Raw genomic sequence first — 10,828 nt, 5'->3', positions numbered from 1 at the left:
TGTCAACCAATGGAATATTAATGTACACATGCTTCAAGATATCAAGAAACTTTTTATATGCGGCATTATCTCTTAATTTCTGCAATCTTTGAGGGAATGGAGGTAGTGGCCTTGCAACCAATTGTGGGGGTTGCTCAACCACCGCCTCTCCAGCTGGCTTCTCTGGCTCCTTAGCTTTTTCTTATATTGATTCAATAGTGGCTGGCCTCTCATCAAAAGTCATTTGTTTACTTTTTTTTCAACTGAACCTATTCTAATTGTCTCTCATTCCTCAATGACACGACATTAAGGGATGCCTTAGGATTTGCTTCAATGTCACTTAGAAGAGCTCCAGCTGGTCTAGTGTTTTGAGCACTGGCAAGCTGTCCCATTTCCGCTCCAAATTTCTCATTGTTGTGGCGAGGGCTTGCTATTCAGCCATCACTTTATTCAACATGTCTTCAAGGTGACTTGTAGGACTCGCTTGTTGTTCAACCTGAGGTGGTCTATATTGTTGTTGAGGTGCTTGAGGCCTGTATTGATTCTGAGTGCCCTGGTTTCCACCCCAAGAGAAGTTTGGGTGGTTCCTCTAGTTGGGATTGTAAGTGTTCCCATATTGGGTTGTTTGGCCCCTGTTTGAATTACCCACAAAGCAGACAGACTCTGGGTTTGCGGGGTATATGTCGCTCGTGTGCCCCTCTCCAGATATTTCACAAAAAGCTTGAACCTGTTGTACCTGTTACTTGTTGATACTCAAGTTCATTTGGTTGACTTGATTGGTCAGTGTAGAAATCTGCGCTGATAATGTTGAGACGACATCTAACTCAAGAACCCCTGCAGGCTTTTGCACTGTATGTCTGCCCATCTCTCCTTGCCAATTCGGATTGCTCTTGGAGAATTTGTTCAATAATGCATATATCTCATCAAAGCTTTTCTCCAACACTTGACCCACACCTGCAGCATCTACCACGATCTTTATTTCAGAATGTATCCCTTCTATGAAAGTGTGAGCTAACACTTCATTCGTCAGATTGTGATGAGGACAGTCTCTGAGTAGCCCCTTGAACCTTTCCCAAGCTGAGTATAAAGATTCCCCCGCTGTCTGTTTGAAGGCAACTATCTCACTTCTGATCTTTGTAATTTTGCCTGAAGGGAAGAACCTTGCCAGAAATTTTCTCGCCAAATCATTCCATATTATAATGGAATTAGGTGGTTCTGCCTTTAGCCATTACTTAGCCTTGCCCAACAGAGAGAATGGAAAAAGTGTGAGCTTCACATAATCTGGAGTGACCCCGTTAGTGATATAAGTATCACTAATCTCCAAGAAGTTCAGAATATGCTGTTGTGGGTCCTCGTGTGGAAGACCCATAAATTGCCCGTTTGCATGAAGCAGCTAGATCATGCTCTGTTTCAGCTCAACGTGCCCAGTGATTCTGGGCTTCGCTATACTGGAGGTGACATTAGCAATGCTGGGCATCGCCACCTCCTAAACAGCCGTGGGTTGCTTCTCTGCCATGTCCACAGGAAATTGAACAAGTGCCTGAATATTATTCGTGTCCCTTGCTTCCCTCAACCTCCTGTGAAATATTCTCCGAGGTTCAGGATCAAAGCCTTGAAGTCGGTCTTGGCTTCTGACCCTACGCATTCAATCAAAGTTCCTGAGATCCGAGCAACAACCAAGTAACGTTAAACTCGACGAAATAAATAATTAAGGCAAAAACTGGCAAGTAGCTAATATTCAAGTCCCCGGCAACGGCGCCAAAAACTTGTTGCTCCCAAACGCACAAGCAAGTATACGTGGTCGTACAAGTAATAAAATGATAAGTCAAGTGTCGAACCCACAGAGACTTATATCAACTACTCACTAACACAACAATATTGTTATTCCGTCAAGCTAAGTTCGAGTTCAAGAATTTAATTATGCTAACTACAATTCTAAGTAATAACTAAATTATCAAGCAGTAGAATGATTGTTATGTATTAAATAGAGACAACTATTCTAGGGTTGTGATCAATTCACCAATCCTATTGTGTTCTAATTAACTCTCCCTTTCATATAATTCACTCATGGTTGCTAATTAATCGATAAATGCTCTCATAGCCTTCTCCCGAAGTACTATTCACCTATTCTCAATAGATTAACGCCTATATTCCTATAAAATTAATCTATTAAGAATGCATTAAGATCACGATATTTAATTAAGCACGGTGACTAGGTATATTCCTATCCTAACCACAAATCCGCTCCCCCTAAGGGTTAAGATCATGCTCTCTTCAATTCTTCTTTAATCTAAACACGGCTTTCCTAAGCATAGCATAGTTAGTAAATAGAATCTAACTGCTGGCCAGACAATTAAGCAATTAAACACAGAATTGAAGAAACAACCATATATTGGTGAATTATAATCAAGGTCAAGCTAATATCAAACAACAATATTCATGGCTAAATCACAACCCCAGAACAATGGGTGTTTAGCCACTCATGATGTAATCAAACAATTGCATAAGTTTTTAATAATTGAAAATAATAGAAAAGATGAAGAAATCTGAGATGTTCTTGTGTGTATTTTCTTTCCAAAGTGCGTCTCTCCAGGTCTAAGATCCGTCCAAAAAATTCCTCCAAATACCGATTTAATATGTATTTATACCAAGTAGGGTTGGGCCCAGTCGAAAACACCTTCTCCCGTGTGAAATAGGACTCTGGATCTGTAAATTTTGTACAGCCGCGCCGCACCATGTGACGGCACCCTACGGTGTGCTAATGGAAATTATCAGCAGCCTCAACTTTTCGCATTATGCAACATTTTACACTGGTGCGTGGCGCCTTGCGGCGGCCCATGCGGCACGGCAGTGTAATTTTCTCAGAGTGAACTTATTTCGTCCTCTTTTAACATCTGGACTTGGTACACAACCTCCGAACACGATTCCGACTTAATGTATTGGGCTTTTACTCAGACTTCAAAGCTCCAAATCACTTGAATTCATTCCATAATGCCTACATAAATCAGAATCACTCCTACAAAGCATAAAACACATATTTACTGCAAACCACTAGCGATTAAAACTCAAACTCAATTAAAGTGCAGTAATTTAGAGTGTAATAAGAGACTAAAATACACAATTATAGCCTATCATCACTTAGGCTCTTTTTCTCAAGAAGAGCCAAGTCAACTTAGCATAAACCAGTGTTTGCAACCACCAATTCATATATTAAACCATAAAATTGTCCCAAATAACAAACACCCATAGTCAATCTAACAATAGATGGCAACACCCATCAATTATCCACACTAGGGTTGAGCCACAACTCTAGCTAATGTGTTTAGATACTCATGCTTGAAGGAGAAAATAGAGAAATAGATGAAGAACAAGGCATATTAATTAAATGCTAAATTAAAATACAAGAATCTATCGTTAATTTGAAGCTAATGCCAAAAATGGCTACAGATGAAGTTCCCACGAGCGCAACTAAGTTCTGGATATATCTAATGACCTAAAAATGGTAAAATATTCTATTTATACTAGGATGGAAAACTGGACAAAAATACCCCTGCGGGGTCAGCGCGGGCCGCATAAAATGGACCGTGGCCGCGCTAGGCTTTTGGACTTCAATTCTGGGCTCTCTGACTTGGGCTCCGCTGACCACGTAGAATGGACCGTGGCCGCGGAGGCAGCATCGCGGTCCGCACAACCATGACCGCGGACCGCATTGGCATTTTCCATCTCTCTGAATATCTCTTCCGCGGACCGCACAAAAAGGTAGTGCGGTCGCAGAACCTTTACCGCGGATCGCACAAAAAGGTAGTGCGGTCGCGAAACCTTTACCACGGACCGTGCAATGTGTACCGTGGCCGCGTTGCCTGAAGCCTAGTTTTTGTCATCTCTCTGAATCTCTCTTCCGCGGACCGCACAAAAAGGCAGTGCGGCCGTGGAACCTTCACCACGGATCGCACAAAAAGGCAGTGCGGCCGCAGAACCTTCACCGCGGACCGCGCAATGTGGACTGCGGCCGCGTTGCCTGAAGCCTGGTTTTGCCATCTCTCTGAATCACCTAGTGCGGCCGCATTCGACTTTGTGTGGTCCGTACTAGGCCTGTTTGCCCTCAGTTTACTTTATCTTTGATACTTGAGCAAGTTTCACTCCTTTTGAGCCGATCTTTGACATTTCGTCACTTTGTCGATCAAACTTGCAATCAAGCATAACTTATGAGCCTTTTGGGACTATTTTGTAATGATTTATAATCAAAGTATAGGCAAGAAGAAGCATGAAACTCGTTAAAATCTCTACTTATCAACTCCCCCAAACTTAAGTTTTTCCTTGTCCTTAAGAAAACAAAATAAGACCTACCCCTTAAGGAAAAATCCCAGTATTTCCAACTATACTAAAGTAACCTCAACAAGCATCAATTGGGACTAACAATTGCCCTCAATACGAATGAATCATTAACAACATTTAAACTTTGAAAAACTATGGATCAAGTGTGACACAAGAGCATCAAGAATTGACTCATTACATCAAAGAACTCTCTCAATTACTTTGGTTATTGTGGAACCCAAACTCACATATCCTCAACTCTTCTTAAGCAAACCTCACCTTTTAGAGTATTAGCACACAAACCGAGGTTAATGGGAATTCACTCATCTCTCTCAAGGAAAGGCCACAAATCCGGCTCTAAGTACCATATGCTTGCCCCTCATGTAAGTATCCACTAATGTAAGCGTCATTCAACTCAAGATTATATAGGGCTTTTGAGGAGTCATTGTGAAGGCTTTTGATTCAGGGTAGGAAAAGTTTTTAGTCTAAATGGGTTCCATCTTCCCTTAAGCACTTCTTTTGATTTATTTGGCACAATTCTCTTGACTCTTTGAGTATCTCACTTCTTTTTAAGGGGTTAGAGAGACATAATTTCACTCTTTCTTATGCACTTCAAAACCTTTCTCCTTTTTTCAACTTTTTCCACACCTTTTTTTTCTCTTTTGTTTTTCCTTGAATCCCTTTTTATTCTTTTTCACATTGGGCTATCTTTTTGTCTTTTTCTTTTCTTTTCTTTTTCATTGCCTTCCTTTTCTTCGCTTTAGTACCTTTTACCATTTTGTTCCCTCTCTCGTCTCTCCCCCCAAACTTAAACTTTTGCCATTACTCAAGGGAAGATCGGGTGCCAAAAGTGGGTATATTTTAGAACGGATATAGGCTTATAGTATTGCTTCTTGAAAGAAAAAGGTTTAAGGCTCAAAAGGGTTAACTAGGGATTATATCATTGGTGGGCTATGGAATTGTTCAACTATCATTTGGATTAAGGAGAGCCTATAATCACTTTTCAAGCCAAATTTTACTCAAGATTTTGCCTCAACAGACATTCAGGGCAAGCTCTAGACCATTGGCTCGGGACTTGGACTCACAGTTCGATTTCTCACCACACAAGCTCAAGGATTTCTAAAGACATAGAGTCAGGGGCCCACAACAACCTTAGACATGATTGAGCACACAATAGTCCCGAAAGACCACATGATGATTGTTTGGTCAACAAAAGAGTCTCAAGGTCACGACTTTCACCATCCTAAACACAACAACTTGTCTTTGATCATGGGATCAAAGACAAATGTGTTAGGCCCAAGTGAAGCTTTGCTTGAGGTACCCTTAACTATAAGCTACCAAAAATAAAAACAAAAACGGACTCAAATCCTTAAGAAGGTTGTCACGCCATCCATCATCGGGAAGAGTCACCCGGTTCACACAATACTCCACCTTTGGAAAGAATCGTGGCATTAAGAAAACCAAAGGCTTATTGAAATCGCCAAAAACGAAACAAAAAGCTACGAGCCTATCTAAGAAGCTAAAAATGAGGAATTTTTACAAAAATAGAAAATAGAATGAATATGTACAATAGGGGGTTTGAATATACAATAGGGGATGAATATATACAATAATATAACTTTATATACAGACCAAAGGGAAGATAAAAATACGATAAAAGTAGCTAAATGTAAAGTTATATACAGACCAATAGAAAATCAAAAAGACATAAAATGTAACAATATATACAGTCATCCAAAAATGTAGGGCGCACCCCCTCAAATAAAAGTTGGCATTGTCCCCAATGCCAACTAAACAAATAAGTACCAAAAAGTATAAGGAAAGGATATGTGAACTCTCTAAGCCGTGTCCTTCTGCATGGGATCATCAATGGTCCCCGAGTCCTCTGTATACGCAAGAACCTCAGACTGGTTCCCGGTCTCCTGCTGCTCAGCTGCTGGGATTGGGACCTGGATCTGGACGGGATGAATATCAGGAACATCCTATGGCTGACTGGAGGAAGCCTCCGGTGGGTCCGCCAACTGGATGATCGCCTCATCTGCACTAGGGAGCCAAAAAGTGATCGCTGCCAACTCCACACTACTAAAAGGTAGGAAGAGAGGGTTGCAATATCTTTTACCCGATATGAGGGTCGGGATTGATTTCCACAGGGAGCTAGGAATGGAGTCGAGTATCTATCTAGACTAGAGTTATGTATTTGTTCCTAATGTCACTTCCATACATTTTTGGGTTTTCGATTATAAGCTACTATTATCAAACTATTAATTGAAACTAGATTATGCTACGAGATAATTGCTAAGTTGTATCTAATGGGAAGAAAGACACTAGGGCCGTGACATTACCTAGGTGGCTAATTGACGGGTAGATGTTACTAAAGTTCGATTGACATAGTTGGGGCTTATGCTATAACCGTTGCACAATTTTACCCACTCTTACACCTCTCGATAGAGAGAGTGAATTTGCCCAATTGACTCTCTTGAGACCAAACGGGTAGACAAATTAGCTCAAGCAACTAGGGTTCAAGTTGGGTAATTACTCTCTCGAGGCTTAACCCTTTAATTAGGACTATCAATTCTTTTGAGTACATCCCAATTCCTTGTTGGGTCAATTTTGGAGACTTAGGATCTCTTTCTCAAGAAGAGCCAAGTAAACTTAGCACAAACTAGTGTTTGCAACCACTAATTCATATATTAAACCATAAAATTGACACAAATAACAAACACCCATAGTCAATCTAACAATAGATGGCAACACCCATCAATTACCCACACTAGGGTTGAGCCACAACCCTAGCTAATGGTTTTAGCTACTCATGCTTGAAGGAGAAAATAGAGAAATAGATGAAGAACAAGGCATATTGATTAAATGCTAAATTAAAATACAAGAATCTATTGTTAATTTGAAGCTAAGATGCCAAAAATGGCTACAGATGAAGTTCCCACGAGCAACTAAGTTATGGATATATCTGATGACCTAAAAATGGTAAAATATTCTATTTATACTAGGCTAGAAAAACTGGACAAAAATACCCCTACGGGGTTAGCGCGGGCCGCATAAAATGGACCGTGGCCGCGCTAGGCTCTTGGACTTCAATTCTGGGCTCTCTGACTTGGGCTCCGCGGACTGCGTAAAATGGACTGCGGCTGCGGAGGCAACTATTGCGGTCCGCACAACCATGATCGCGGACCGCATTGGTATTTTCCATCTCTCTGAATATCTCTTCCGCGGACCGCACAAAAAGGTAGTGCGGTCACGGAACCTTTACCGCGGATCACGCAATGTGTACCGTGGCCACTTTGCCTAAAGCCTAGTTTTTGTCATCTCTCTGTATCTCTCTTTCGCGGACCGCACAAAAAGGCAGTGCGGCCGCGGAACCTTCACCGCGGACTGCGCAATGTGGACTACGGCCGCGTTGCCTGAAGCCTGGTTTTTCCATCTCTTTGAATCACCTAGTGCGGCTGTATTTGACTTTGTGCGGTTCGCACTAGGCTTGTTTGCCCTTAGTTTACTTTGTTTTTGATACTTGAGCAGGTTTCACTCCTTTTGAGCCGATCTTTGAAATTTCATCACTTTGTCGATCAAACCTGCAATAAAGCACAACTTATGAACCTTTTGGGACTATTTTGTAATGATTTATAATCAAAGCATAGGCAAGAAGGAGCATGAAACTCGTAAAAAACAATTTTTGAAGAAAATTGTAGTGCTGGTTTTTAAAGGAAATAAAGAAATGAATTAATGTTTGAACTCATTGGTATCGGGCCTGTATTTTGGTTCTGGAGCCCGGTACAAGTTTGTTATGATATTTAAGTCCTATTTGTAAAATTTGGTAAAAATCGGAATTGATTTGACGTGATTTGGACGTCCGGTTGAAAAGTTAGAAAATCATGAGTTTTGAGGTTAAATTCATAATTTTTGATGTTATTTTGATGATTTGATTGCACGAGCAAGTCTGTATGATGTTTTTTATACTTGCGTGCATGTTTGGTTTAGAGCCCCGAGGGCTTGAGTGAGTTTCGGATAGGTTTAGGCTATTGTTTTTGGATGCTTCATAGTCATTTCTTCAAGCAAAAATAATACCACATTTAGCAAATGAGATCCAAATTCAGGTTTGTTTGAACCATTAGATCCGTATCGAAATTAGAGAGCCATAAGAAAATGAATCATCGAATTTGGACATCGTATGAGGAAGTTATGCTCATTTGCGTGTCAGGAAAAATTGTTGGTTTTGGTGTGGTCGCAAATGTAAATTTTTTATCGCATTTGTGATGCCCAGTTCTGAAATGCGAGATTTTTGTCACAAATGCGAATTCTGCCAGCCTTGTGTTGTTTGTAATTGCGAGGGGTTCGCAAATGCGAACCCTAGGTCGCAAATGCGACATCTGAGGTCTGTTAAGTGAGGTTTTTGACGAGATTTTCACCCATTTTTCAATTTTCTCAAACCCTAAACCTCCATGGACGATTTTTCAAGGACCCAAACTTCTCCAAATCATTAGGTAAGTGTCTCTAATTAATTTCGAACTATATTTTGTGATCATATCTTAGATTTAATATCAAATTAACGAGAATCTAAAGGAAAATTTGGGAAAAATAGTGAAATCTTTCAAAAATGTAAAATGGTGATTTGAATGACCAAATGGTATCGGAATTAGTTAATTTTTGTATGGGTGAACTCGTAGCGGAATGGGTGTTCGGTTTTTGTAAATTTTGTCGGGTTATGAGGTGCAGGCCCAGGGAGTTGACTTTTGTTGACCTTTTGCAAATTGTATAATAATCATAGTTTTGTCAACTGAAATTGTTTTCTCTTGCATTATTTGATGTATTCAAGTTGTTTTAAGCTAGATTGAGCGGAGCATTGATGAATTAATAAAGGAAAAGCTAAATTGAGTATTGAATTGGCCGGATTGATGTAAGTATCTTGCCTAACCTTGTGTGGGGGACTTCCCCTTAGGAATTGAGTCTTCTATGCTAATTGCAATCCATGCATGCGAGGTGACGAGTGTGTGCTCAGACTTATTTGTGGGAAATTTGCCTCTACAATTCTTAGGTCCTTATGTGGAAAGTATCTTGTTGTGATTGGGTTTCCTAGTTGCTTAAATTGCCTCTATATGCTCCATAGGATGTTGTTAGCTTTCCTCTAATTCTTACGTGTTACATTGACCCTTAATTGCCTTAATTGGAGTGATTGCCTTCCTTATTGTTTTGATACTTCTTGATTGTGAGTTCCTTTATGACTTCGTGCAAATAGGTTACATGTCCAATTGTGGTGGTTACCTGTGTAGTTATCCCGTGCTTATTATGTCTTGTTGTTTAGTTAAGGTTTCATTGTGAAGTTAATTGTTGGTACAAGTTTGGTTATAGTTGATTCCCTTGCCGGGACATATTTAATTCTTACTGTTGGTTCCCCTGCCGGGACGTGTTTATTCTCGTTGTTGACTCCCTTGCAGGGATATTGTTGTTCCCTTATTATTCCCTTGTCGGGATTCTTTTGTGATTGGTGTTGATTTGTATATTGGGATCGAGTTGCACGCTGCAACAATATTATATGGACCGGGTTACACGCTGCAACAATATTATATGGATCGGTTTGCACGCCATAATAATATTATATGGATGAGGTTGCACGCCGCAACAATATTATATGATTTAGATCGGTTTACACGCCACAACATCATTATATGATTTGGATAGGGTTGCACGCCGCAACAATATTATATAATTTGGATTGGGTTGCACGCCACAACAGTACTATATGATTGGGATCGGGTTGCACGCCGCAACAAGAAAGAATAAAAGTGAATATTGACTCTTATGGTGAGAACGAGAGTAAAAGCACGAAGGGTGGTACCGTGCACTTTCTGCTGCTATGTTTATTTGTTGTTATCAATTCAAGTGTTTAAACTTTTTAAATTCCTTTATTGTTGTGATCCTTTGTGTTAGAACCAACAAAGTTTTCAATACCTCACCGTATTTATGTATATATATATATATATATATATATATATATATATATATATACACACACACACACACTCCAATACTTCAAACTTCAATAATTGTTACAGCCGTAATTCAATTAGTTTCTCAATTGTACCTCTGAAACCGTCTGAGGTTGTATTTTACTTAAAAAGGAATTACTACTAAGTTTTAAGTTGTTAAATCTCATGTTAAAGGTAATAATCCATTCAATGTTGTATTTTTTAATTAAAAGGGGTACTTTCTTTACTCAAATGATTTCAAAAGAAATAATTTCATCTTTTCTCGTTGGTTTTCCCAATTAGTTTAGAAATTGTAATTTTACTTATATTAGGTAAATGGGACTTCTTAGACATATTGAGTGCATTGTACGAACATTATGTATTGTATAGTATATGGATTCTGTTGTTAAAAGTGAAATGGAAAAATATGGGGGCACAAGGTGCCATGCGTGCGGAAGGTTCAGAAGTTAAGATTATGATATGAGAAACTGAGGATTGAGATGGTCGGGGTTGTGTATTAGACATGATGTGATTGATTGAGTGGGCATCTCCTTCTTTAA

The 10,828-nt window shown here is 39.7% G+C and overlaps 1 non-coding gene across 1 annotated transcript; it reads left to right on the top strand.

Moving 5' to 3' along the window:
* The first annotated feature begins 1,007 nt into the window (after nt 1-1,007).
* On the top strand, nt 1,008-1,114 carry LOC138882422 (small nucleolar RNA R71). Its single transcript, XR_011404027.1, has one exon. It is a non-coding gene; the product is annotated as a small nucleolar RNA R71 (small nucleolar RNA).
* Nucleotides 1,115-10,828: the final 9,714 nt, after the last annotated feature.

The sequence above is a fragment of the Nicotiana sylvestris genome, chromosome 11 (genome assembly GCF_000393655.2).
Source record: "Nicotiana sylvestris chromosome 11, ASM39365v2, whole genome shotgun sequence".
Lineage (NCBI taxonomy): Eukaryota > Viridiplantae > Streptophyta > Magnoliopsida > Solanales > Solanaceae > Nicotiana > Nicotiana sylvestris.
The sequence above is the reverse complement of the archived record's forward strand: the minus strand, read 5'-3'. Positions and strand labels throughout refer to the sequence as shown.